Source organism: Anabrus simplex, chromosome 5 (assembly GCF_040414725.1).
Source record: "Anabrus simplex isolate iqAnaSimp1 chromosome 5, ASM4041472v1, whole genome shotgun sequence".
Classification (NCBI taxonomy): Eukaryota; Metazoa; Arthropoda; class Insecta; order Orthoptera; family Tettigoniidae; genus Anabrus; species Anabrus simplex.
The window spans coordinates 367,114,359-367,141,956 of NC_090269.1; the positions used below are offsets into that span (position 1 = coordinate 367,114,359).

The 27,598-nt window shown below is 41.1% G+C and overlaps 1 long non-coding RNA gene across 2 annotated transcripts in view; it reads right to left on the minus strand.

Moving 5' to 3' along the window:
• LOC136874924 (uncharacterized) overlaps window positions 1-27,598 on the minus strand; it is a 638,399-nt gene that overhangs the window by 120,655 nt on the left and 490,146 nt on the right. For both annotated transcript variants that reach the window (XR_010860319.2, XR_010860318.2), the window contains exon 5: window positions 7,425-7,468. This is a non-coding gene — a long non-coding RNA (uncharacterized lncRNA). The remainder of the gene's footprint in view (window positions 1-7,424; window positions 7,469-27,598) is intronic.

The window sequence follows — 27,598 nt, forward strand, 5'->3', positions numbered from 1 at the left end:
ACAACAATGACAAAGATTGAAGATGAAGAACATCTTCCGTATGAATAATGACCGGCTTACAAAGAAAATCAGGAATTTTCTAAAACCAAAGACACCTAAGTTGAGATGGTTTCAAGAGTGTCAAAAGATCTGACAGAGGAGAGGTGGGCATTACGGAGGATAAAATGGTGAAAGGCTATCAGAGTTTTATGGTGGAAACAGAACCCAAAAGACGGAGAGGCCCTTTACCAGAGGAGCGGAAGAAGCAGTAATCGATGGGGTCGAGAGATACTGGCAGGATGTCAAAGCCGGCAGACGAACAAGACACAGACACTGAAAATGAGATTGGTTGTTAACACGCAGTCCACAGAGACTCGATTCGAAAAAAAAAAGCCATTCTTGTACCGTCATCGAAAGAAAAATGTATTCCTGATCAGCTAAATTACAAATCATCGATATGCCTCGTTAAAACAAGTCAATTTAACATACGTATGAAAAAAAATGAAACTAGTATCCTCCGAGATGAAATGATATTGGAGTGTGTTATTGGGATGAAACATGATACGGAAAACCACAGTACCCGGAGACAAATCTGTTCCGCCTCCGCGTTGTCCAGCAGAAATCTCACATGAAGTGACCCGGATTTGAACCATGGAACCCAGTGGAGAGAGGCCAGTGCGCTATCCCCTGAGCCACGAAGGTTCACTTGACCTGGGCAAAAATTCTTCAAAACTAAATAGCAGGGTTTTAAATTTATTTTATTTATTTATTTATTTATTTATTTATTTATTTATTTATTTACTTTCCACAAATTTTAGATACAATTCAGAGATGCAGAATAGAGAAATGGCACAGCCCACATACACGAAGGTACCTCCATCCCCATTTAAAATTACAATATTAAATCATCATAATAAAATTATAGGCTACAGAATGTGCGTATGTACAGTTACAGTTGCCTCATGTCACACCGGCACAGATAGATCTTAAGACGACGACGGGATAGGAAAAACATAGGAGTGGGAAGAAAGCGGCCGTGTCCTTAATTAAGGTGCAACCCCAGCATTTGCTCGTGTAATAATGGGAAAGCACGGAAAACCATGTTCAGGGCTGCCGGCAGTGGGATTCGAACACACTATATCCCGATGCAAGCTCACAGATGCCCACCCCTAAGCGCATGGCTAACTCGCTCGATAAATAGTAGAAACTCGACCCGTAAGTAAAAGTGAATATCTATGTCAAATGCCCTGTATTATAGTCGTAATATTCCAATCGTCTTGATATCAGGCCACGATATTCGTGCACACCGTGTATGTGAGGTGTTCTACCCCGTGCCTCTCATTACCATCTCCCTATAATCAACTCAACCCATTAACGGTGGAGAGGACCTCACCAGCAATGTTTCTTGTCAGACCTGAAAGGAATACTTCAACCCTGTACGTTCATAGCCACCCCGGGTTTTGTCGGGAGGGATTTTCACAGCTTCATCTGCTACTTGTCTCCCACCCACTTTTAATTGGACTCCCTCCTTTCACGTGTCCCACAATTTTGTAATAGTTACAAGGTCTTTGATATCGCAAGTAGTATCAAATGCTTGACTTGAGATATACCTGCAAAGTATAGGCACGGGAGGTCGTAAAAAATACCGAGATTTCCATATATTTGCTTTAACAAAGTCAATTTATCATATTGATTTCCATTCTAGTACCGACATCGAAAGAAAAACGTATCCATTTGTCAGCTTAATAACAAATCGTCGATATTTTGCGCTAGAAGAAGTCCATTTAGTTTTGCTGGCGGGACCTAGTGTTTACAGTGCACTATGTCTTCAGGTATGGGCTAGAACAATTTTTTTTACTTTCATTGACCTGTCTCAGTCTCTTCCTTGGCTTTGACAATATGAAAGTGACTGAGGTATGAGCGATGTTAATAATGCCATTCCTTATTCAGCCAGTCCCTGTAATGAATGGTGTGAAAATGTTGCTCACAGGGTCGGATGGTGCATGCATTTCAGTGAGCTTGAAAGACTGCTATGTAATAGCAACTTCTCACTCAGTGAGGAAAGCAACGGGAAACTACCTCGCTCCTCATTTCCCTAGTGCGCCCCTTCAGTGATGCCTAGGCCATCTATGACAGCTGATGGTGGAGCTGTTGAGGATACAACCAGCCATCCGGTTGAGGACTAAACAAATATACCTACATAGGAAAAATTTGTAAAACTAATACTCTACGAGAAATGATCTGATGTTTACCATTCTAGGAGCGAGCGAATCCTTTGGGGTTCGCTTATGCCACCTAATGACACCAAATATCTGACTAAGACTCAAAAGCCACGTATCCTAGCATTGCTTATTCAGTCAACAACATAATTCTGTACACATTTTGGTCGAAGTAAAGAAGTCGAAACGTGATTTTTGTTCAGTTAAATCGCGAAAAGTGCACATTGTGCAATAATAATAATAATAATAATAATAATAATAATAATAATAATAATTTAGTGTGGCTATTTTTAGCCGAGTGCAGCCCTTGTAAGGCAGACCCTCCGATGAGGGTCGGCGGCATCTGCCATGTGTAGGTAACTGCGTGTTATTGTGGTGGAGGATAGTGTTATGTGTGGTGTGTGAGTTGCAGGGATGTTGGGGACAGCACAAACACCCAGCCCCCGGGCCAATGGAATTAACGAATGAAGGTTAAAATCCCCGACCCGGCCGGGAATGGAGCCCGAGACCCTCTGAACCGAAGGCCAGTACGCTGACCATTCAGCCAACGAGTCGGACCACATTGTGCAATGATTGGATAGGAAAGGGCTAGGAGTACGAAGGAAGGGACCGTGGCCTTAATTAATGTGTGAAAATTGGAAACCACAGAAAAAGTTCTTGGTTGCTGACAGTTGGATTCGAACCCACTATCTCCCGAATGCAAGTTAATAGCTACGTTTTTAAATCGTTAGCTAACTAACTCGTTCAGCCAATATTCATCTCTCCATTGATTGTACGAGGATGCAGGATTTTAAGAATTGAACCGACCCGTTGGTGTTATTCGACAGGAGTATGTTATGTGTCCACACTGGGCACTGTTTTGAGACACCGACTAGTATTCAAATGTCTTGTGATACCTTCAAATAATGCGGAAGATATGCTTCTGGAAACTTCCAGAAACATCTCGTGTGACATTTAAAAGATATTTTCCGCTCTGAAATTGAACCTGAGACTTTGTGAATGGAAATCGTAGCATAGGCACATCGCACTCCCAATACAGTTGAGGACAGAAGTTCATTTTGGCATTCGAATTTCGTCATCCAACGCTTATTATTATTATTATTATTATTATTATTATTATTATTATTATTATTATTATTATTATTATTATTATTATTATTATTATTATTATTATTATTATTATTATTATTATTCCTTTCTTTCCAATGAAAGAGGTTTGCGAAATTTAACATCTTTTCGTAGGAGAGACCACGAATTTACCAATTTACAAAATTTATGGTTGTCTGAGGCATCAGTATCAGAAATCTCAGTGGAAGCTAAGTCCTTTTTTACTTCATTGAGTCACATGCTTCCAGTCTTGTACCTTTGGATGAGTGAGAAGATGTTCTTCGTAAGCCTGCCGTTGTACATTCTCGAAAGGTTCCCACAAAACTTCAGCCGCCTTCGTGGCATGCTAGTGTTATCCGTTTTCAATAATAATAATAATAATAATAATAATAATAATAATAATAATAATAATAATAATAATAATAATAATTCAGCGCGATAATCAATTATGTGATATACCAAATTGAAACGATAAAATCATTATACAGTTGCCCAATAACAGTCTGTCAAATAATGTAAACCAGTTTAAAAGAAGATAATGCATGAATTATTCAAAACACGTATTCAATAGTTAGGTGTTCATGATTGTTAAATGACCTGCTGCTTTATCCAACACTTACGCCGTGCTATGTTTTGCCTATTCCGGAAGATTTGACGTTCATTCTGGATGACTTGTACAGTCGGGCATAGCGAGTCATCTGGTCAAAAACGAGAGCACCTTGTCATCAATATAACAACAAAAAGTTAATTAAAAACTTTCAGCATAATTAGGACAGTTGTGGTTTACTTCTGAGGATAGTATATAGGGCCCTGCGCGGATACACACATTTTATTATCCGCATCCGCTCCGCATCCACACTTCCTTCATCCGCACCCGAATCGGCATCCGCGAATGATTATCCGCGGATATTGCAACTATTTAACTATATTACAGCCAAGGTATTGAAACGAATAGATCTGTTAACAGTATGCAATAGGCTAGCAACGAACGAAATAGTTTTACTAAATAAATAAATATTATTTGTTTTACGTCCCACTAACTACTCTTTTACGGTTTTCTGAGACGCCGAGGTGCCGGAATTTAGTCCTGCAGGAGTTCCTTTACGTGCCAGTAAATCTACCGACACGAGGCTGACGTATTTGAGCACCTTCAAATACAACCGGACTGAGCGAGGATCGAACCTGCCAAGTTGGAGTCAGAAGGCCAGCGCCTTAACCATCTGAGCCACTCAGCCCGACACGAAATAGTTTTAAAACCTAAAACCCCACCGTATTATAAGCTAAGATGAGACATTGTTTCAGAACTTTAGAACAACATTCTGAGGTATCTTCTATTAACATGGACGTCTTTTATATACATCGACGAAGAAATACGTGTAATAAAGCAATGCTCGCCACATTGTCTTCATCTGTCACACAGGAAGCCAAGAAGACTTCGAAATCAATCTTCCATCGAACACTTGGCCAAAAGAGGTACTTCACCATTGCAGGCATTACACCAGTTACGTTTGAACGGCCAGTGCACGAGAATTTCATATATTTATCTCTTGTGAGGCTGTATATAAAATGCTAAAAAGGCGAAGACAATCATTCATTCATACCAATGTCAAGTGCGACCTCACCACAAACAAAAGTAACTGCATAAAATATAAGAAAGACTGACTTGTCGAGATTTCTGGGGTATACCTGAGTGAAATTTAATAAACTTAATTATTTACAAACTATCCCCACTGCCACACAATTTACATCCGCCAAGACACTGACTTCGGGGATATTCGCATCCGTGTAGGTATCTAATCAAAGCGTCTGCATCAAGACTTTTATAACTAAAAAGGGTTATTGTTAACACCAAAGTTGGGCACTGACATAAAGCGGAATATCGAAATTAGTTTATATTCTGGTAATTGCTTAGCATATACTTCCCAAATAAGAGTCACCTGTAAAGGCAGCCGAGTCTTGACTAAAAGCACGGGAGCTACATCTTCGCAGAAGAATATAACAAGTTGCCTAGCTGCACGGGGTCGGGACTTAAAACACAGGCCAAAACAGATATAATGTTAAGAATTCTCTTATTAATAGTTAACAGTCTCGAAATGTATCCATTGGTACAATTCGCCAAGTCTGGAATACTATCATACTCTCTATTCCATACATATATTTAGAGAACATTGATAACGTTTACATAAAAGACAAAATGTCCCCACCCACTACGCGGTACAGTTCGTCTTGTAAGCTTGCAATCGGAAGATGATAGATTTGAAACCCATCTGAACTTAGTTTTCAGTTTCCTATTTCAACACAGACAGAATTCCAGGACAGTGGCCTACTCTAATTTAGGCAATGGCCAGTACGATATCATTGCTATCCCATTGTCGCCGAGAAAATATACGAAACAATTCGACGTTAAACAAATACCAAATTAAGAACTGCATGAAGAAAAATGTCCTAATCGAATCTCAGTGCCACGGTCTAGTACTTTTTGGCCTAGTATTCCAAGGCGAGAGGCTTAAATCCAGGATGAGGTCAGTAATATTTGAAGGTGATTAAATTAATTTTCCACCAAACAAGGAGAAAGGTCGACAGACCAGTACGGTGACTATTCGCTTTTCATAGTCTCAGCAATGCTCTAAATTTATTCACTTTTGATCGACCTCGATGAACTGGACCGATTACGTCAACATGTTAACCAACATGTGCAGCTCAGTGTTAGATAGAAGCTAAAATTCAGTCAGACTTCGCTATTTTTTTAAGAATGGAAAATTAATTGAAGGTACTTTGGTCAAAGACGCGAATTACGAAATTCAAACGATCAAACAGGGTGAAGCTATCATTGGCGTATCTTTCAGTCAAACAATTACTTTCTACACTATCTACACTACACAGCAAATTATACTCACTCACCTCTTCACCGCTGCTTAAATCTGATCAAAAATTCGTCATACTGAATATAATAATCTGCCCCACTGTTATTTACTCATTTCAAACTGCTGAACTGGCTAAGATAACAATACAATTACGTTCCTAAAAGACGCCGATAAAATAATTACAAGCACACGAAAAGAAAATGACTGCAACCTAACTGACATCTCCAACGACGACTTATACACTGATAAAAAGTGCTAAGGTCTTGGACTTTTCAAAACATCGTAGGAAGCTTCAATTCAACACATTAATGGTTAATTAAATCTGCCAATAACTCTTTAGTCGCTAAATGGTCCGCATCTGTTGTAACAACAGCATGACTGCGTTCCCTGAACGTTACCAATGTTAACCATGTTACCAATCCGCGAAATGGCCTTCTCGATCCAAGGAAAACTCGTCAAGAACTTAGATAACGTAAAATGGTAATTCGGTCTACATTATCTGCATGATCCCATAAAGGTATTGGAGTGGATTTATACAATGAATATACAGTACACCTACCAACAGCAAGATAAAATATCACGAAGGCCTTTCCTGCAATGATTGGTGCAACGCTATTTGAACGACAACCAACGTCACTGCACTCAGAACGATGCCACAGTTCCAGGAGAACAGACATGGTTGAAAAGAAGAAGAAGCAAGGCTACACGATACACACGATTATCAGGTTTGATCATCATCTTGGCTGGCCTGAAGAAATAAACACCAAGAAAGGTGACATTACAGCCCAACGATATCTTACTACAAAAGGGCATACCACCTGATGAGATCGAGGTAACAGGGCTAATGCTTGGAGCTCGTCGTACTGTGCCAGCCTTCTTCATCAAATTCTAGAAACGGTTCAGTTTACCAAAGGACAGGGTTTCGGACCTCGCCATATAATACGCGGATCAATTGGAATAGTGAAATATCACACGTACAACCTGCGAACGTCATTTATAATACACATTATCGATGTTTAGCCTGCCTTTGATCAACCTACTGATAACTTATGTTAGTTCTCAACTTTGTGCCATTTACATTTTTCATTGGAATATTGTACACTTTTTCCTTTGTTGACAGCCCGCGTATTCCGGAGGTTGATGGTTAAATAGATCATATTTCCCCCTTATATATTTCCGTATACATTACCGAAATAATAATCCCATGAAGAAGTATTATCATTTGTGCTTCCTGAAGAGAGTAATAATGACTTACCAGCATGTAGGGGGACTCTTGCTGCACAACTGTCACCTCGGCGCCTGCGGAAACCACAAAAAATTAATGGCACGTAAAATACATTATTATTATTACATTGTGTTAATTATAGAAATCGATGCTAATTTGTACATTTTATATTTACTTTCATCTAATAATAATAATTTCGTGTGGCTATTTTTAGCCGAGTGCAGCTCTTGTAAGGCAGACCCTCCGATGAGGGTGGGCGGCATCTGCCATGTAAAGGTAACTGCGTGTTATTGTAGTGGAGGATACTGTTGTGTGTGGTGTTTTAGGAGCAGGGATGTTGGGGACAGCACAAACACCCAGCCCCCGAGCCAATGGAATTAACCAATGCAGGTTAAAATCCCCGACCCGGCCAGGAACCGAACCCGGGACCCTCTGAACTGAAGGCCAGGACGCTGACCATTCAGCCAACAAGTCGGACAATAATATCCTGCGATATGGCCTTACTTGCATAACTGTGGTAATTCTAGAGCTAATACATGCAAACAGAGTCCCGACCAGAAGTGGAAGGGACGCTTTTATTAGATCAAAATCAATCGGTCGGCTCGTCCGGTCCGTTTGCCTTGGTGAGTCTGAAAAACTTTGGGCTGATCGCACGGTCCTCGTACCAGCGACGCATCTTTCAAATGTCTGCCTTATCAACTGTCGATGGTAGGTTTTGCGCCTACCATGGTTGTAACGGGTAACGGGGAATCAGGGTTCGATTCCGGAGAGGGAGCCTGAGAAACGGCTACCACATCCAAGGAAGGCAGCAGGCGCGCAAATTACCCACTCCCGGCACGGGGAGGTAGTGACGATAAATAACGATACGGGACTCATCCGAGGCCCCGTAATCGGAATGAGTACACTTTAAATCCTTTGGAGCTGGAATTACCGCGGCTGCTGGCACCAGACTTGCCCTCCAATGGATACTCGTTTAAGGATTTAAAGTGTACTCATTCCGATTACGGGGCCTCGGATGAGTCCCGTATCGTTATTTATCGTCACTACCTCCCCGTGCCGGGAGTGGGTAATTTGCGCGCCTGCTGCCTTCCTTGGATGTGGTAGCCGTTTCTCAGGCTCCCTCTCCGGAATCGAACCCTGATTCCCCGTTACCTGTTACAACCATGGTAGGCGTAGAACCTACCATCGACAGTTGATAAGGCAGACATTTGAAAGATGCGTCGCCGGTACGAGGACCGTGCGATCAGCCCAAAGTTTTTCAGACTCACCAAGGCAAACGGACCGGACGAGCCGACCGATTGATTTTGATCTAATAAAAGCGTCCCTTCCACTTCTGGTCGGGACTCTGTTTGCATGTATTAGCTCTAGAATTACCACAGTTATCCAAGTAAAGTGGTACAATCTAAGGAACCATAACTGATTTAATGAGCCATTCGCGGTTTCACCTTAATTTGGCTTGCACTGAGACATGCATAGCTTAATCTTTGAGACAAGCATATGACTGCTGGCAGGATCAACCAGGGAGCTGGCTGGCTCGAGAGCCGAAACCGAGCGTCGTAGCCCGCCGCCGACGAGTGCGGCCTGCGGGACACAGACTTGCTTTGCTCCGTTGGCCGACCGAGTGGCCGCCAACTAAAATTTCATAGGGCGCCGAGCACGGGCTCTCACCTGGCCGGGCGTGCCTTCACTAGGGATCGGGTCCCTTCACCATCCATCGTCACATCTCCACTTCGACCGGTGCCGAGGCCGGCAGGACCGTACGAGAGGCTTTATACTAGTCAGGACAAATATTAGCCTACGCCGTGTTCAAATTAATTTTTGTATGTCCGTCGGCTAGATAACCAACTCAATAGAGCGTTGCTCTATGGAAATCGACCTGGTAACGTTCAAGAGCTTTGAATAAGGGGTAGTCATATGACAACCGAACACCCGCGATAACACCACATTCCACGCGAAAGGTGACAACACTGCTGTTACGTATGGAAATTGTCATCGCTGTGGTAGGAGAACTGTATAGTGACAACTCGCTGGTACATGAAGTTGTTGGGTTATGTCTTAGTTGGTGCGCGGACTCGTCTAGTGTGTTCGTGTTCGTCCAGCTGTAGAAATGTCGACAAGCAAAGAAGGTCAGACAAGTGTGGTGTGTTTTCTGGTGGCGAAACTCTATGACGACACTTTGCAGATGTTGTGACGCGCCATAAATGCAAAATGCCTTGGAATCCTGTCGGACGGAGTCGTCCAGTTGCATGATAATATTCGCCCCCATACTTCCGATCTAGCGAAGGCTGCGCTTCAGCGATTTGGTTCGGAAACACTTAAAACATCCTTCGTACATCCCGAACCTTTCACTTTGTGATTTTCACATTTTTGGCAATTTGAAGAAAGACATTCGTGGACATCGGTTTCATTCGGACGAGAAAATGCAAGAGTAGGTGCGGTTTTGGGTCCATCAGCGACCCACCTCTTCCTACAAAACTGGAACTGATCATCTCGTCTCCCCAGTGGGATAAACGTATTAACGCTTTTGGTAATTTCTTTTGAATAAAACCATTCCATGGTCACGTTGTAGCGGGTGTTCGGTTTTCATTTGACTGTGCCTTATATACCTGTCTGTATATCTGCGATCTTGTTGGAAAGAAAGTCAGACTTTTGGTTTGTATATAAACCTGGAAAAGACAAAAGTGATAGTAATTGACCGTGGTGATCACAATCAGTGGTCTCTTGGCGGATCTTGACATTGTATACGAATATACTTAGCTAGGCTCAGTTTACGCACTGTGAGAGTGGCTGTAAACAAGAAATCAAAAGCAGCTCTTGAGCGCTGTGCAATGGGAAAGCTGAAAATCGTCTGGGGTGATAAAGGAATGTTTAGAAACACGAATATCCGGTTGGTACAGACTCTCGTGTTTCCATCGAGAACATCAGCATATTGACGCCTTTGAAATGTGGTGCTGGCGAGGAGTATCATGCACACAGAGAAGTACGAATTTGTGAATCACGAATGAGCTAGGCTTGAGGAGACCGGCTTTCTTACCATACTACCAGAAGATATTGCATCTTTTCGGCTACATCACAAGCGGCAGGGGGCCAACAGTTCTTTTCAATTTGGTTTACATTTCACCGACACAGATATGTACGATGGGATATGAAAGGGCTGGGAGTGGGAGGGAAGTCACCGTGGCCCTAATTAAGGTACAGCCCCAGCATTTGCCTGGTGTGAAAATTGGAAACCATTACAAACGATCCTCAGGGTTGCCAACAGTGGTGATCGAACCCACCATCTCCCGACTGCAAGCTGACAGCTACTTGGCACAAGCCACGCAGCCAAACGCTCGGTGAGGGACAACTTAGAAAAAGCTATAGTACAGGGAATAGTCAATGATAACAGGCCAAGCAGAAGGATAGATCAGGTGAAGGAGGTAACGCAGATGCCTTTAAGGAAGATCATACGAGAGGCAGAACATCGAGAACAAGGGAGCAGCAAGTTAGATCCAGAACAAATTGACACAACATTTATGAAGTTCCAATGCCAAATCATAAGCAAAACTAGTAGAGAGAGATCTGTCTTTAGTCCACTTCTTGAATATTAACCTGATACTAGGTTTTCATACCGGAAGGAAGAGATCAAATCAAGACCAGCAATGACGCAAAATCTACGACAATGCTTAGGTTCACAGAGTGACTAGAAGCGAGTATGTCACCAGAAACCGCTGACAGCCGCATGTCCATCTACTTGCCTCAGAGAACAACTTGAAGGCTCGATAAATATGTGAGCAGTTGTTCCGTCAACAGTTAGTTTTTAAATAATGTGTGACTATTCCTATCCTGGTGAAGCCCATGCAAGGCAGACCCTCCGACGAGAGTGGGTGACATCTGCCATGAATACTGCCTGTCAATGCAGTGGAGGCTAGTGTTGTATGTGGTGTGTGAGTAGTAAGAATGTTGGGGACAGTACAAATACATTTCCAGCTCCATTGCTAAATGGTTAGCGTGTAGGCCTTTGGTTCAAGTGGCCTTAGCTTCGATTCCCGGCCGGGTCGGGGATTTTAACCTTAATTGGTTATTTCCACTGGTCCGGGGACTGGGTGTGTGTATCGTCCTTAAACAGAAAAGTCAAGAAGAAAACAAAGAATAATTAGATAAATAAGAAAAATATATCACTAAAAAGTCTCAAATTTAAAATAATAAAAAATGGAAGGAAGAAAATATTTTAAAAAATAAAAAATACACAGTCCCCGGGCCATGGTAATGAACCATTCTTGCTTAAAATCCCCAACCTGGCTTGGAATCGAGCCCGGGACACTCTGAACAGAAAAGCACTACGCTGATCATTCACCCAATGAGCCGGACAGTTTTAAATAACATTTATTTTACTCCTCTAGAGGTCTTGTGTATTATTTGCAGATGACCCAATCTCCTTAATCAAGTAACTTACATAACATCACAAAAAAATAGAAGTTTCCTTGGTGAAATATGATGGCGAGTGGTTAGGGTCCACAAATAGCGTATTTTAATATCGATTGAATTTATTCATATTCTATTTACAATTATGTACAAGCACACTCGCGTTGTAGTTCCCCACTTCACGCAGTTTGTACTCACTAACTACCTGAACATACTGTCTTTTGGCGCGTCCAAACTGTTGTTTTCCAGCACGGACTTTCAGAGCGCAGTGCCGCCATTAGAGCAGTTTACTCTACAACTCGCAGTACTTCGTGCAATCAAAACCATCTTCTTCCTCGCTGACGCACTCCGGATTAACGTGTAGCTGCCTCGCGCTCACTCTCGACAGACTCAAGGCTGTCTGACTCTCACTGCCTTCGCGGAAGATTCTCATAGTTTCCACTTCCAGACCAGTCTACGCGCCTTTCCTCTGCTTAGCCATCCTCCAGTTTCTTCTGCGGAATGTTCTTATCGCGTGCCTCAACAGTTCACTGGTGCAATTGTTATACTCACCGCTGGCCACACTCACATTGTCGCCGCTGACACTGTAGCCTTCCACCGATTTCCTGCACTCTCGATTTACTCTCACAATATTCCCAACTGTGAGCTTGCATCCGGGAGACAGTAGGTTCCAATCCATCCGTCGGCAGCCCTAAAGATAGTTTTCCATGGTTTTTCATATTTGCAGCAGGCAAATGCTGGGGTTGTACTTTAGTTACGGCCGCTACATTCCCATTCCTAGCCTTTTCCCATTCTTGCGTCGCCGAAAACTTTCGATGACCAAGTTCGATAGCTGAAGTGCGGCCAGTATCCAGTATTCGGGAGATAGTGGGTTCGAAGCCCACTATAGGCAGCCCCGAAATTTTCCTGGTCTCTCCCGTTTTCACACCAGGCAAATGCTGGGAATGTATCTCGTTTAAGACCACGGCTGCTTCCTTCCCACTCCTAGCCCTTCCCTGTCCCATCGTCGCCATAAGATCTATCTGTGACGGTGCGACGTAAAGCAACTTGTGAAAAAAAATCATTTCGATGTTTCAGTGAGACAGTGAACGACTAGCAAAAAATAAATAAATGGATGTAACTAATTTGGGCTTTAATGAGTTAGTTGACGGGCTACTATCGACATTACCTTCTCTGTCCTCCATCATTTCTATTCCAGCCTTATCGAAAACGTGTTATGTTTTAAAGCAACGTTGAGCCTCTAGCAGAAGAAGGCGCATATAAAATAAGTGAACGACGTCGCACATGAGGGCTACAGATCTGTCCACATGCTCAGGAGGGTATTTAGGGGTTGTAGTAAGGATGTAAAGGAGGGGGCATATAAGTCTCTGGTAGGATCCCAACTAGGGTATGGTTCCAGTGTATGGAACCTTCACCGGGATTACTTGATTCGAGAACTTGAAAAGATCCAAAGGAAAGCAGCATTAAATATGAAGGATAGCAACATCAAAAGCCCATAATATTAATCAACAATAACATTACATTGGCCATTGAATGTTGTGATGAGCTTTGTCCCTACCGCTGCCACTCAACTCTGACAGATAGTATTAATGCTGCGGAATTGTAGAACAGCCTGCCCGAATATTCGTCTTATTCATACATGTTCTGATAATTAATGATATGTAACACACTGGTTCATTATAGTACTCCAGCTATCTCATCCCTACTATCAGGCGCTGATAGGAACGTGGAGTGTGCACACTTTACGAAAAACGGCAGATCAATGTTCACCACTGTCTGTGACGGGCTCATTCCAGCTACGGAACTTGGCACTGTTCGAACGCCAGCGTAGTACTGTTCGTGAAAAGTGGGAAGATTTGAGAGTAACGAGACGAGCTGCTCGAATAAGCGGTATGTTCCCGGCTGTCATTGCTGAGATGACGCGAAATGACATTTGTAGACGAATAAGCTTGAGTGGAGTTTTTAAAATCAGCCAAGATCACAATATGAAGATAAACCCGGAATTCAAGAGGACTGACTGGAGCAAGTATTCTTTCATATAAAGAGGAATTATGGATTGCAATAAGTTACCAATGGAGATGTACGATAAATTTCCTACTTCTTTGAAATTATATGTAATCCACACAGCAGGAATATTCATCCTGGGGAGGCCACAACCCGCTCTACAAAAGCAATAACACAGGTGTCCTTGCATTGTCATGGCTAGGAGTTAAGCCGGCAACTTGTCTAACCACACCGTTCAGCGGCTATGCGTACATTCCAGGCGTTTTAAATGGCGATACGAATGGACTTACTGCAGTTGCCAGATATTTAAGAATATATTAGATAAACAATCACCCACCTGGGCGATGTCCCTATGTGCAGATCAGTAGTAAATGAAATGACAGATGATACCACCAGCGCGAAATCCACAGTCAGGCAATCAACTAAATGTTGAAACCATCCTAGGGATATGAGCTACGAATTTTAGGTAAATAAAATATAATAAAGTATGAGAATATATTTCTTTATTTATTGTTAAAAGTTACAATCCTTTTCTTAAACATCGTTATCTGGTCGATTTTATTAGCAGTGTGCCTTTTTCTACCACTACGAGCACTAATGTGAGTCAATGCAGAGTTTTTCTTAAGCCCGTATAAGTACATTCGGTATGGAAATTTTTCAAAACTCAAAATACGCCTGAGGGTATTGAACCAATAAACACATTACAGAAAAGATTATGGTAATAAGTAAATTTGGCTAGGATTTGAATCAGAAAGAAAGCGATTTTAGAGTGTTTTTCCGGAACTGCATTTAGGCCGGAAGTGATATTCAAAATTTACCTTTTTAGTTTGATAGAGCTATCCGAGACAAAAAATTTGAAACCGTTTCGGGCCCTTTATCTCTTCAACTTGCGGCACAATTGAGGAAATTGCTTAACTTTACGTTTTTCGTTGCATGCGTTGCATGTTGCATTTGCAACATTAAAAAGAACATACAAAACATACCAATACAAAACGTATAGTAACTAACAAGCTCTAATTCACAATTCAACGCTGCTCAGATTGAGCTATAACCGAAGTATTGGCCGGTGAGGTCAGTCATATCTACCCCAAGAGGATAGTAACTAATTTGCATTGCCCCGTCTAATGTATTCAATTATATGATACTGCCCTCTGCCGTTAATATCGCTTAACGAGGAATTTATGTCCAATAATCACTTCTCCCTCCCCAGTGAACTATGAGAACGTATCAATACGGAGAGGTTTCCGTAGCTCCCGCTAGGCTATCCATGGTTCGATGTTCAACTCTACGGTGAATTCAAGACAGGTTTGAGGTAATGAAATGCAATGCGCTCAGTCTGGCAGTGACTTTGCGTGGATAAGTACTCTTAACTCCAGCCGAATGACCGGATGGTGTGCAACAAACAGGGTGCGGATATTTCTTTCCCAGGCAAGCAACTTAATGTTAAAAACATCCAATGGATATGAGCTACGATTTTTGGGTGAATAAAATATAATAAAGTACGAGAATATATTTTTTTATTTATTACTAAAAGTTACAATCCTTTTCTTAATCATTGTTATCCAATTCATTAGATTAGCAGTTTGCCTTTTTCTACCACTACGAGCGCTAATGCGCGGTGCGGACGTTTTTTTTTAAAAAAACACTAGAGGGTATTGAACCAAGAAACACATTACAGAAAGAATTATGGAAATAAGTCACTTTGGCTTGGATTTGAATAAAAAAAGAAAACGACAAAAGAAACAAGCGATTTTAGTCTGCTTTTTCAGAAATCCATTTAGGCCAGAAGTACTGTTCGGATTTCTTTTAGTTTTTTTTTTTTTGCTAGGGGCTTTACGTCGCGCCGACACAGATAGGTCTTATGGCGACGATAGGATAGGAAAGACCTAGGAGTTGGAAGGAAGCGGCCGTGGCCTTAATTAAGGTACAGCCCCAGCATTTGCCTGGTGTGAAAATGGGAAACCACGGAAAACCATTTTCAGGGCTGCCGATAGTGGGATTCGAACCTACTATCTCCCGGATGCAAGCTCACAGCCGCGCGCCTCTACGCGCACGGCCAACTCGCCCGGTTTCTTTTAGTTTCAAAGAGCTATCCAATACTCACAATCTAAACCCTTACGGGTCCTACAGCCCTTCAACTTTCGGCACAAATGAAGAAATTGCTTATTTTAGCGTTTTTTGTTGTATGGGGTCCACTACCTTGTGTGCTAAGAAATGTTTTCAACGTATATGCGATGGATTCTATGAGACTACATTATTATCCTGACGTGACATTAAACCATTGTAACGGACTCTTCACCTCACCGGCAACTACTGTTATCAACCTCGCCACGCACATAACCTTTTTCTACAATTAATATGGACTTACCTTCATCTGGATACACACCGCATTTTCTCTTCAACTGGAATTTACATACTTATGTGGATTTGCACACATCATACCTTGCACGAACTCTGCCTTATCCACCTTTCCGACCGACGATAAACTAACCTCCCTTTCGCTGCCTGACGTCATGTGACATCGTCCGCTTTGTCACGCATGCTCCACTAACTTCTGGAATATTCCAGACATATGTCTCATTATTCCACACTATAAATACCCGGCCTTCCTCTGAATGTGTTGAGATGGACTTTGGCCTGTGTGGAGGGAGGAACCTTTAACATCATCTCCGTCTTTAGCGACATGTGCCCTGGACTCTCCATTTTTGGGCAGAACTACTTGGTTCAAGATGAGGTATGACAAACTAAAAATGTCCTTATTGTAAATAATGCTGTGTTGCATTTGGAGCTATTTTATTTGCAAATTTTGACTGGGAGCAGTGCATTTCCAGGCCGAGATTTTACTTGCATTTTCAATTTCAAAGCCTCTATTGACTATCCAGTGACTGTTTGCTTTCAAAATGTGCGTGTGGTATATCCGCAACTCTGCGACTCCTATACACACTTGTGGTTAATGCTTCACCATGTATGTTTTGGTACACTTGGAGACTGTTTCATTATTGTATACAGTGACTTAAGCCAGTAGGACAATCTTTATTTGTGCCTATTTCGGGTGTTAATTGAAGAGGTGGCAACTTTCACATGACATTAGACTTTGCTTAGTAGACTTCATGTTGGTATACTTCAATCTGGTAACTGCGAACATTCTTTCTTATTCTCGTTGTTCAACATTTTTCTTTAAACTGTATTCATCCCCTTTTTGTCCATCCCTTTCCTCTCCTGGCCCCTTCTTTTATTTGCTTCCATTTTCTTGAATATTTTACTCTTGATGTAACTATTTGTATTATTTCTGGTTGGGAAAATTCCGTATTTGTACTGACTTCTATTCTTCTAATATTGTAAAAGTTTGATTTGATTTTTCTAATATATATATATTTCCAAATTTTTATCTTGGTTTCTCATCTAATTTTCACCTGTCATGTCCCTTATTTCTCCTGCCGTTTTCTTTTAATATTTTTTGAAAATTATCTAGCATAGTTTCCACTGCGCTATCTGCGCTTACTCTGGAATGTTTATTAGGAGAAGCCCTTTTACCACGGCCTCAATTCTCAATTTGGCATTTTTCTCATCGCGTAAATTTATTCCCTACTGTTTGTAAGTACTCGGTGTCGCCGATACTTTGGATTTCCCTTGACTGGATTTATGAATAAATATATTCACATATGCATATACCCCCATTGAGGGGTTATTACACATGGTAGCAGAGTATAAAGTCGCAGTTTACTACCACTCTAAATCTTCACCCTGTTACTGCCTTAGTTCTTTTGTTTCTTTCTTCTGAGGTTTAGTGGTTTTCCTCGCTAGACTTTGCTTTTCTTTTTGTCATCTCTTTCAACATGGCTTATTTTTCTGATAATTTTTCTCCTTATACTTCAGACACTTCAGACATTTCGTTTGATTCCTATTTCAATTTTTCGGATCCAAATCCTTTTACTAATATGTCTTATAATCCTTTTCTCCCTTGTAATTCTGATCTTACTTCCACGTCTAGTACTCTTACTACTACTGTTTCTTCTAGTTCATCCTCTGAACCTTTACCAACCCCGCCTCAACCTAACACCCCTCTCTATCCTGATCTTTCTCTTTTTACTGCCGAATCCAAACTTCCACTTAATCAAGCACCTCCGCCTTCTCCCCATAAAACTCAACCAGCACAGCATTATTCTCCCGATTTGCGCACTCCACCACCATCCCCTTCTCAGCAATATTTTTATGAATCTCCATATCATCACACCCCTTCTTCACATCAACCACTTAATTTCCATATTTTGACTAAATGTCTCGATCAGGTACCCCTCATTCAGTCAACTGATCCCGATACTTTGACACAGTGGCTTTTTTTAGTTCGCAAATTTCTACAGACGGACTTGGCTCCATTTTCCCAATTGCTTTCGTTGCTTTATCCAAAAACCTCTGGTCATCTTAGTAATTTTTGGCTCCAGTATATGAAGTCTTCTCATGATTGGGCTCATTTTCGCTCGGTTTTACATACTTATTTTCTGCCTTATGAAATTAGACAACAGCTGAGTAACAAATACATCAGACGTCATCAACGTCCAGAGGAATCAGCTTACGATTATCTTGACTCCATTATCGGCTATTCTGATGTGTTAGCTATTGCTCAACATCCCCAGGAAATTATTTCTCTTATTCGATTTTATGCCTCTCCAGCTTTCCGCCAAATCATCAATCCTTTACGCCACCCACTACTATTCCTCAGCTTTACCACATTGCTCAACTAGATATTCTAAATACCCGTAGCAATTTTTCTTATTATTCGTCTACCCCACCTCCCCAGTTTAACACATCAACAACTCGCATGCCTTCTACCACTCGTTCACCTTCTCAGAGTGATATTTCTCGCCTTCGCTGTTATCGGTGTCAGGCTATGGGGCACCTCGCACGAAATTGTACCAATTCTACCTTGGGAAACTTCAATTCCCGTCGTCAGTAGGCAGCTCACGACCTCTTGGGCAAAATCTGCCTTATGTTTCCTCAACTTTCTCGCCTGCTACTAAATCACAGTCGTATACTCTTGTACAGTTACATAACATTCCCTCCTTAGCCTTCTTAGACTCAGGTTCTGCAATTTCCCTCATCAGTTTCTCCTTTTTTCAGCAACTTTTACAAACGCATCCGCATCTTCAATTGCGCCCTTCTACCATCAGATGTCTTTCCATATCTCAGCACACTCTTGAAATCATGGGTCACCTAAAACTTAATGTTAAAATTTCCCAATTTTCTTGGCCGTTTGAATTTCAAGTGGTTAATAATTGTTCACTTCCTGTTATTCTGGGATATGATTTTTTTGCTCATACTGGCCTTATTTATAATACTGCTATGGCCTCTATCTCTTTCTTTTTCAATCCGCATGTTCAAATCCCTTTGGTAGACCCCCTCGATTTCCCTATGAACCATGTATTCAGTCATCAGCATATTTATGCCACTGCTCCCCAACTAGATGCAATTGAGGCCTTGAAATCTGAATTTGCCGATGTTATCACAGATACTTTAGGCTCCGTTGTTAATTATCAGGCTCACATTGATTTACTTGATGAAACACCTGTTCGTTCGTCTCCTTACCATCTTAGCCCTCCTCGGATGGCCAAAATGGATGACATTATTGACAAAATGCTTCTGGATGGTACCATTGTCCCATCTTCTTCCAATTATGCCTCTCCGGCCTTTCTTGTCGACAAGCCTGATGGTTCTTCGCGCCTGGTAGTTGATTACCGTAAATTAAACTCCAAAATCCTCTATGACTCCTATCCTATTCCTAAAATGCAAAACGCTTTCCACTTTTTTTCTAAAGCTAAATATTTTTCTCTTTTAGATCTCAATTCTGCTTACTACCAAATCCCCTTGGACTCTCGGAGCAGTCGCCTTACTGCTTTCATCACCCCAAATGGCCTCTTTCAGTTCACAAAAGTTCCTTTTGGATTGAACTTGGGGTCACAAATCATGCAGAGATTAGTGGATTCCTTATTCTCAGATTTCAAGTACAAATTTCTCTATCCTTATATTGATGACCTTTTAATCTTTAGCCCAGATTTTGAGTCCCACATATCGCATCTACACCAAGTTCTTTCCAGACTACGTTCTATTGGTCTGACAGTTAACCCCTCTAAAATTTCTCTAGCTCAAACTTCTATAAAGTTCTTAGGTCACATTGTGTCATCTCAGGGAGTAGCTGTCGATCCCGAACGTACTTCTGCTATCTCTAATATTCCACCTCCCAAAAATCTCAAACAAACACGCACCTTTTTAGGCATGGTTTCTTTCTACCACCGGTTCATTCCTAACTTTTCTCACATTGCTGAGCCTCTCAATTATCTGAAACGTAAAAACGTCCCTTTCATTTGGACTCAATCTCAACAGGACGCCTTTCTTCAGCTTAAGTCTCTTTTGATGCATGCTCCCATTCTTCAATTTCCTGATTTCTCCCTACCTTTTGAAATACATACTGATGCTTCCAATCTTGCTGTGGCTGGTGTTCTAACTCAGGTTGTTAATGATGTTCCTCTACCTATCGCCTATTTCAGTCGACTTCTTTCTCCTACTGAGAGAAAATATTCTATCTTCGAGCGTGAAGCCTTGGCTTTATTAAATTCCATTGAACACTTTGCAGAGTATTTGGAACATAAAGAATTTCTTGTCAAGACAGATAATCAGGCTCTCTCATGGTTGTTACATAACGCACCTAAAATTGGTAGAACTGGCCGTTGGCTCATGCGATTGTCCAGATTTAAGTTTTCCCTTAAATTTATTTCTAGCACTGAGAATTCTGTAGCTGACGCTCTTAGTCGCTTATTTGACACTTCCACTCCTCAGTCAAGTACTACTGACGATTTACCCCCGAATCTTTCTATGATGCCTTCATCTTCCTCCATTCATGCGGTTCTTTCGTTAACAGACTTTCCTCTTTCCTTTCAATCCTGTCAGTCGCATCAGCTCACCGATCAGTTCTGCATCCAACTCAAACAATCCATCTCTGATCCCTCTTATCAGGGTCCCTTTACTATTTTTAAAGATCTCTTGGTTTACAAACCCACTAAGAAAGCTTCTCCTAAAGTGGTGCTTCCTCAGGCTCTTCAACCCATGATTTTACAATATTATCATTCCTCCCCTGTGGGCGGGCATCTAGGCATCACTAAAACGTACAACCGTATTGCCTCTCTTTTCTTTTGGCCTCAAATGCGCAAATCTATTCGCACTTTTGTTCAAACTTGTGAATTGTGTCAAACATCTAAACCTTTAAACATAAAGTCTGCTGGTCTTCATTCTGCCCTGCCACCCACTCATCCTGCCCAAACCTTTTTCATTGATCTAGTTGGACCCATAGTTCGTTCTTCTCGTGGCAACTTGTACATTTTTACCTTGTTGGATGCCTTCTCAAAATTTCTAGTCCTTCGACCCTTACGGAAATTCTCTACTAAGATCATCATTAATTTACTCACTGAACAAATCTTTCCTATTACCGGTTTGCCTGCTAATATCGTTTCTGATAATGCTTCTATTTTTACTTCAAGTGTTTTTTTTAATATGTGCTTTCAGCTGGGTATCAAACGTATCTTGACTTCTCCCTACCACCCTCAGTCCAACACCGTGGAAAGGTATCACCGTAATCTCAAAGTTGCTTTATCTATATTTCATAGTTCTTTCCAGAAAGACTGGGATTCTCATCTTTCTTCTTTGGCGTTAGCCTTTAATTCTAGTATCAATAGTTCTACTGCTCAGACTCCGGCTAAGCTCTTTCCTGGTCGTGATCTTCAAACTCCTCTTTCTCTAACCTGGGATCTGCACAACCTCCTTGAATCTTCTGATCAGCCATCCTCTTCATCACTCTGGAAAAACGCCTTTGATCAATTGTTAAAAGCTCAACAGGTCCACAAAAAAGCTTATAATGCTCGTCATAAGCCATCCACTTTTAAAATTGGTGATTTAGTCCTCGTTGCTAATCATCCACACAGCTCGGCAATTAATGCCACTTCTGCCAAACTTGCTCCTCGATGGCTTGGACCATACCGTATTTTGTCTTTCCCTACTCCTGTCACTGTATATTTGCAATCTACTACTGATTTGTTTGATACTAAAAAACTTCATTTAAACCAGCTCAAGCGCTTTTATTCTTAAAAACTTTCATATCTTGATCTTCTTTTCTTTTGCCCTGTGTTTTCCTTTTCTTGTTATTACCTCTTCTTTCTGCTTTTTTTTCTCTCTATTCTCCATCTGGTCTGGAAATGTCTATTGCTCCCAGTGTTATTTATTTTTTTTTTGTTCCTTTCTTTTTCTTTGTTTGTCTGCCTCATCCCCCCATTCTTTTCTTTCCCTTTATGGAATTTCCTTTTTTTTCTCCCTCCACACAGGTTTCTCCAGTCTCCCTCCCAGCCAATTGGCACAGGTTGTAATGGGAGTGTACATACAACTTCCCAACCATTTTATTTTTCTCTTTTGTAATTGTTTTTAAATTCTTTAAATTTTCTTGTCATTTGTGATATTTATATTTATATTTCTATGTTAATTCATCACTACCCTTTTCTCCTTACCCTTTCCCTTTGCTAACGCGTTAGCCCTTTTCTTGTTTCCTTTCCTCCTCTACCTTTTTCTATTTTCTATTTCTCTATTTAGGCATGTTTATTGTGTTTGGACATTTTTCTGCCGCCTCTTGTTTTGTTTTGCAGTATTTTTTCTCTTTGATATACCGTTGCGGCTGCTACCGACCCCCGCTCCAGCTCATGGAAGGGCCCTCCATTGCTGTTCCTGGGGCCGCCTCGCCGTCGCCATTCAACTGTATCTTCCGCTTCTCGTCTTCCACCAGCCGTCTTCATTTATCTCCAGCTGCTTCAACAACTACAAAAAAAAATCCTTTGGATTTTTTTCTGGTGCCCGGCGGATGATGTAACGGACTCTTCACCTCACCGGCAACTACTGTTATCAACCTCGCCACGCACATAACCTTTTTCTACAATTAATATGGACTTACCTTCATCTGGATACACACCGCATTTTCTCTTCAACTGGAATTTACATACTTATGTGGATTTGCACACATCATACCTTGCACGAACTCTGCCTTATCCACCTTTCCGACCGACGATAAACTAACCTCCCTTTCGCTGCCTGACGTCATGTGACATCGTCCGCTTTGTCACGCATGCTCCACTAACTTCTGGAATATTCCAGACATATGTCTCATTATTCCACACTATAAATACCCGGCCTTCCTCTGAATGTGTTGAGATGGACTTTGGCCTGTGTGGAGGGAGGAACCTTTAACATCATCTCCGTCTTTAGCGACATGTGCCCTGGACTCTCCATTTTTGGGCAGAACTACTTGGTTCAAGATGAGGTATGACAAACTAAAAATGTCCTTATTGTAAATAATGCTGTGTTGCATTTGGAGCTATTTTATTTGCAAATTTTGACTGGGAGCAGTGCATTTCCAGGCCGAGATTTTACTTGCATTTTCAATTTCAAAGCCTCTATTGACTATCCAGTGACTGTTTGCTTTCAAAATGTGCGTGTGGTATATCCGCAACTCTGCGACTCCTATACACACTTGTGGTTAATGCTTCACCATGTATGTTTTGGTACACTTGGAGACTGTTTTATTATTGTATACAGTGACTTAAGCCAGTAGGACAATCTTTATTTGTGCCTATTTCGGGTGTTAATTGAAGAGGTGGCAACTTTCACATGACATTAGACTTTGCTTAGTAGACTTCATGTTGGTATACTTCAATCTGGTAACTGCGAACATTCTTTCTTATTCTCGTTGTTCAACATTTTTCTTTAAACTGTATTCATCCCCTTTTTGTCCATCCCTTTCCTCTCCTGGCCCCTTCTTTTATTTGCTTCCATTTTCTTGAATATTTTACTCTTGATGTAACTATTTGTATTATTTCTGGTTGGGAAAATTCCGTATTTGTACTGACTTCTATTCTTCTAATATTGTAAAAGTTTGATTTGATTTTTCTAATATATATATATTTCCAAATTTTTATCTTGGTTTCTCATCTAATTTTCACCTGTCATGTCCCTTATTTCTCCTGCCGTTTTCTTTTAATATTTTTTGAAAATTATCTAGCATAGTTTCCACTGCGCTATCTGCGCTTACTCTGGAATGTTTATTAGGAGAAGCCCTTTTACCACGGCCTCAATTCTCAATTTGGCATTTTTCTCATCGCGTAAATTTATTCCCTACTGTTTGTAAGTACTCGGTGTCGCCGATACTTTGGATTTCCCTTGGCTGGATTTATGAATAAATATATTCACATATGCATATACCCCCATTGAGGGGTTATTACACCATGCAGGACCAAACGAGCTAGCTGCGCGGTGTGGGTCACATAGGTCTTAGGTTCGAACGTCACCATCGGCAGTCCTGAAGAAGTTTCCCCGTGGTTAGCCGTCCTCACACGATTTTCACTTTAATTAAGGCCTTAGCCGCTGCTTTCCCGATCTTAGCCCTTTTTGCAACCTATCGTCACCTAAATCTCACCTGAGTTAGTGCTAACACTGGGGGAAAAATCATACATAATTGACGTCAGGAAGGACATTCCCATAAAACTGGATCAAATCGACGGATTGCAACCAAGCTGTGGGCAAAGAGGCAGAGAAAGAAGGAGAAACATTAATAAACAAAAAGAAAGAAAAGTCTAGTTCGAAAATTTTAAATTATTAGAGGTAGTGAAAGAAGAAGTAGTACAAGTAGTCTTCTTCTTATTATTATTATTTAAGTAGCTGCCTCTGGGGATCAGCGGTAGAGTGTCGGCCTCCGGATCCCAAGATAGCGGGTTCAAACCCGGCAGAGGTAGTCGGATTTTTGAAGGGCGGAAAAAAGTCCATTCGACACTCCATGTCGTACGATGTCGGCATGTAAAAGATCTCTGGTGACACATTTGGTGTTTATCCGACAAAACTAATTAAATCTCAGCCATAGACGCCCAAAAGAGTTTCGGTTTACTCGGTCTGCCATCTAGTGGGGGCCTAGAGTAAAACGGAACGTCGAAATTGACGAGCAAACAGCCAGATGGCGTCAAATTGAAATGTCTGCACACGGTAGCTGAGGCCATACGATTATTATTATTATTATTATTATTATTATTATTATTTAAGTGCCACCTTCTCTTACAACGTCGGCTACCATCATAGAGATTCTTGTTTTAGAAGATGCAGCGAAAAAAAAACAGCTGAATAGTAAAACAGTTGAACGAAGTTTTCAGATTTTCAATCCATGAAATACGTCATGTTCCTGGTCTTCATTTGCCTTGTACAACAGGGCACTCACCCATTCTTAACACTAATTCGAAGTGAAAAATAGAGTTGGTTCGATTCTTCGAAGAATGAACAAAACAAAGAGAACGCTCACGAAGGCCGTGATAATAAACACACTCTAGGCTTCGCGAACCAAATACAGAACAAGGGTTGATTAAGGGAAGTCCGTGTATCTGGTTTTCCTTTACCTGTTACCTACGGCGATATTAAAGTTGTTAAATCATACATTTTATCACAGTGTATTTATGAGCACAGTATAGAGAATACGTATCTGTAAGAAGAAGGCGAAGCAACTCTTAAGTGTTAACCGCTAGCTCATGTCTCATATGTAGCGTGAATCGGACAGGGCAGTCCCCAGGACGTTTGATTTACATTTTCTCGAACCAAGCTCGTCTGCTGTACGGTACTTGTATCCGAGAAATAGTGGGTTCTAACCTCACTGTCGGCAACCCTCAATATGGTTTTCCGTGGCTTCCCATTTTTACACCAGGCAAATCCTGGGGCTGTACATTAATTGAGCCCACGGTCGCTTCCATCCCACTCATATCCCTTTCCTATCCCATTGTCTCCATAAGACCCTGTGTCGATGCGACATTAAGGAAATTGTAATATATACGGTATACATTTTCTGGAGAAGTATTTGTCCGATTTTCAAAAGAATCACGGCGCTAAATTTGCAATGTTTGTAGGTTTAAGGTTATGTAAATAAAACTGTAGTTCCATTTAAGAAAACGAAGTTATTAGCAATATCTCAGAAAGAGATTGACACCATGAAAAAGTACTTAAAGTCCGATTATGAGCTCGTTTTCATCATTACTGAAAATGAAAACAGAATGTCGATATGAGTTGTTTGAGACAGACGACTTAGCTGAATAACCGTATATGTACGTAATATTGTATGTATGTATGTATGTATGTATGTATGTATATATGTATGTATGTATGTATGTATGTAGAATTCAGGCTGACAAATATTCAGGGAGGGAAATAAAGTAGCCACATTATCACCAACTTATACTAGCTTAATAAGTCCTCGACCGGGGGAGTTGGCCGTGCGCGTAGAGGCGCGTGGCTGTGAGCTTGCATCCGGGAGATAGTAGGTTCGAATCCCACTATCGGCAGCCCTGAAGATGGTTTTCCGTGGTTTCCCATTTTCACACCAGGCAAATGCTGGGGTTGTACCTTAAGGCCACGGCCGCTTCCTTCCAACTCCTAGGCCTTTCCTATCCCATCGTCGCCATAAGACCGATCTGTGTCGGTGCGACGTAAAGCCCCTAGCAAAAAAAATATAAGTCCTCGGATGTAACAAATACGTCCAGAACTTGTTTCTAGAGCTGACTGAGTCAACCAAAAGCAATTTGTTTGGAAGCAGCTAAAATTGAATTCCCTCTCACAACTGAGGATGAGACAACTGGACCATTCAGTAAGTAGACTAGTGCATTAAACAGTCGACCACTGCACCGCTTAAATCTACAGTACTTCAGCACATCATTCTTCTTCTTATACTACTTTTCCCACAGCTATGGAGTCGTGGGTGCGAACCACATCGTATATGCGGATTTGGCCCTGTTTACGGCTGGATGCACTTCCTGACACCAACACTACGTGGAAGTACGTAACTACTATTGCATATTTCTGTAGTGGTTGGTGGTGCGGTGTGTTTTCTAAATATGAAGAGGAGAGTGTCGGGATGGAAATGAATAGCCAGTCCCCAGGTCAGAAGAATTAACCAGAGGCGATTAAAATCCCCGACCCGGCCAGGAATTGAACCAGGAACCCTTTGAACCAAAGGACAGTATGATGAGTATTTAGAACATCATTATCTAATAATAATAATAATAATAATAATAATAATAATAATAATAATAATAATAATAATAATAATAATAATAATAATAATAATAATAATAATCAACAGCATAACAAGAACCACTCTCTACCAAATACCTTTAATGCAAATACTTTGGAGTCATAATGAAAAACTAAGGAAATTTATCACCCAAAGGGTGTATTGGACAAATGTTTATTAAAAATCTAGATAGGAAAGATTACATTGCGTGGAGTTGTTTAGTCCTAAAATACTAGCAAATATTAATTTCTGCCACATGAAAATATATTTGTCGTAACTTAACGTGATAAAACTGAGATGTATCTATTCCGGTGCTGGATCTAATTCAATATAAATAACAATAAAATCTTTCACCTCTTACACAAAACAAAATACTGCATCATCCTTCCCTAGCACAGATTTACTCAGTGTCCTCGTTTCTCTGTTGACACATGAAGAGATAACAGTTATCATGACCATGTCGGTTCTCCCTCACCCAACGCCAACGCGCATAAAAAATTGTACATCAGTACAGCACTTCGTTGGTATGCATAGCCACTAGCGCCTACAATTACAGGCAACCTAATTTATTGAACTGTATGTTTATGTTGCAGTTGGTACACATAGGCGTTATTATGTCACGAGACTTATTGTAGTTAAGTAAAGTGTGTGGGCTGTATCAGGGAGTGAT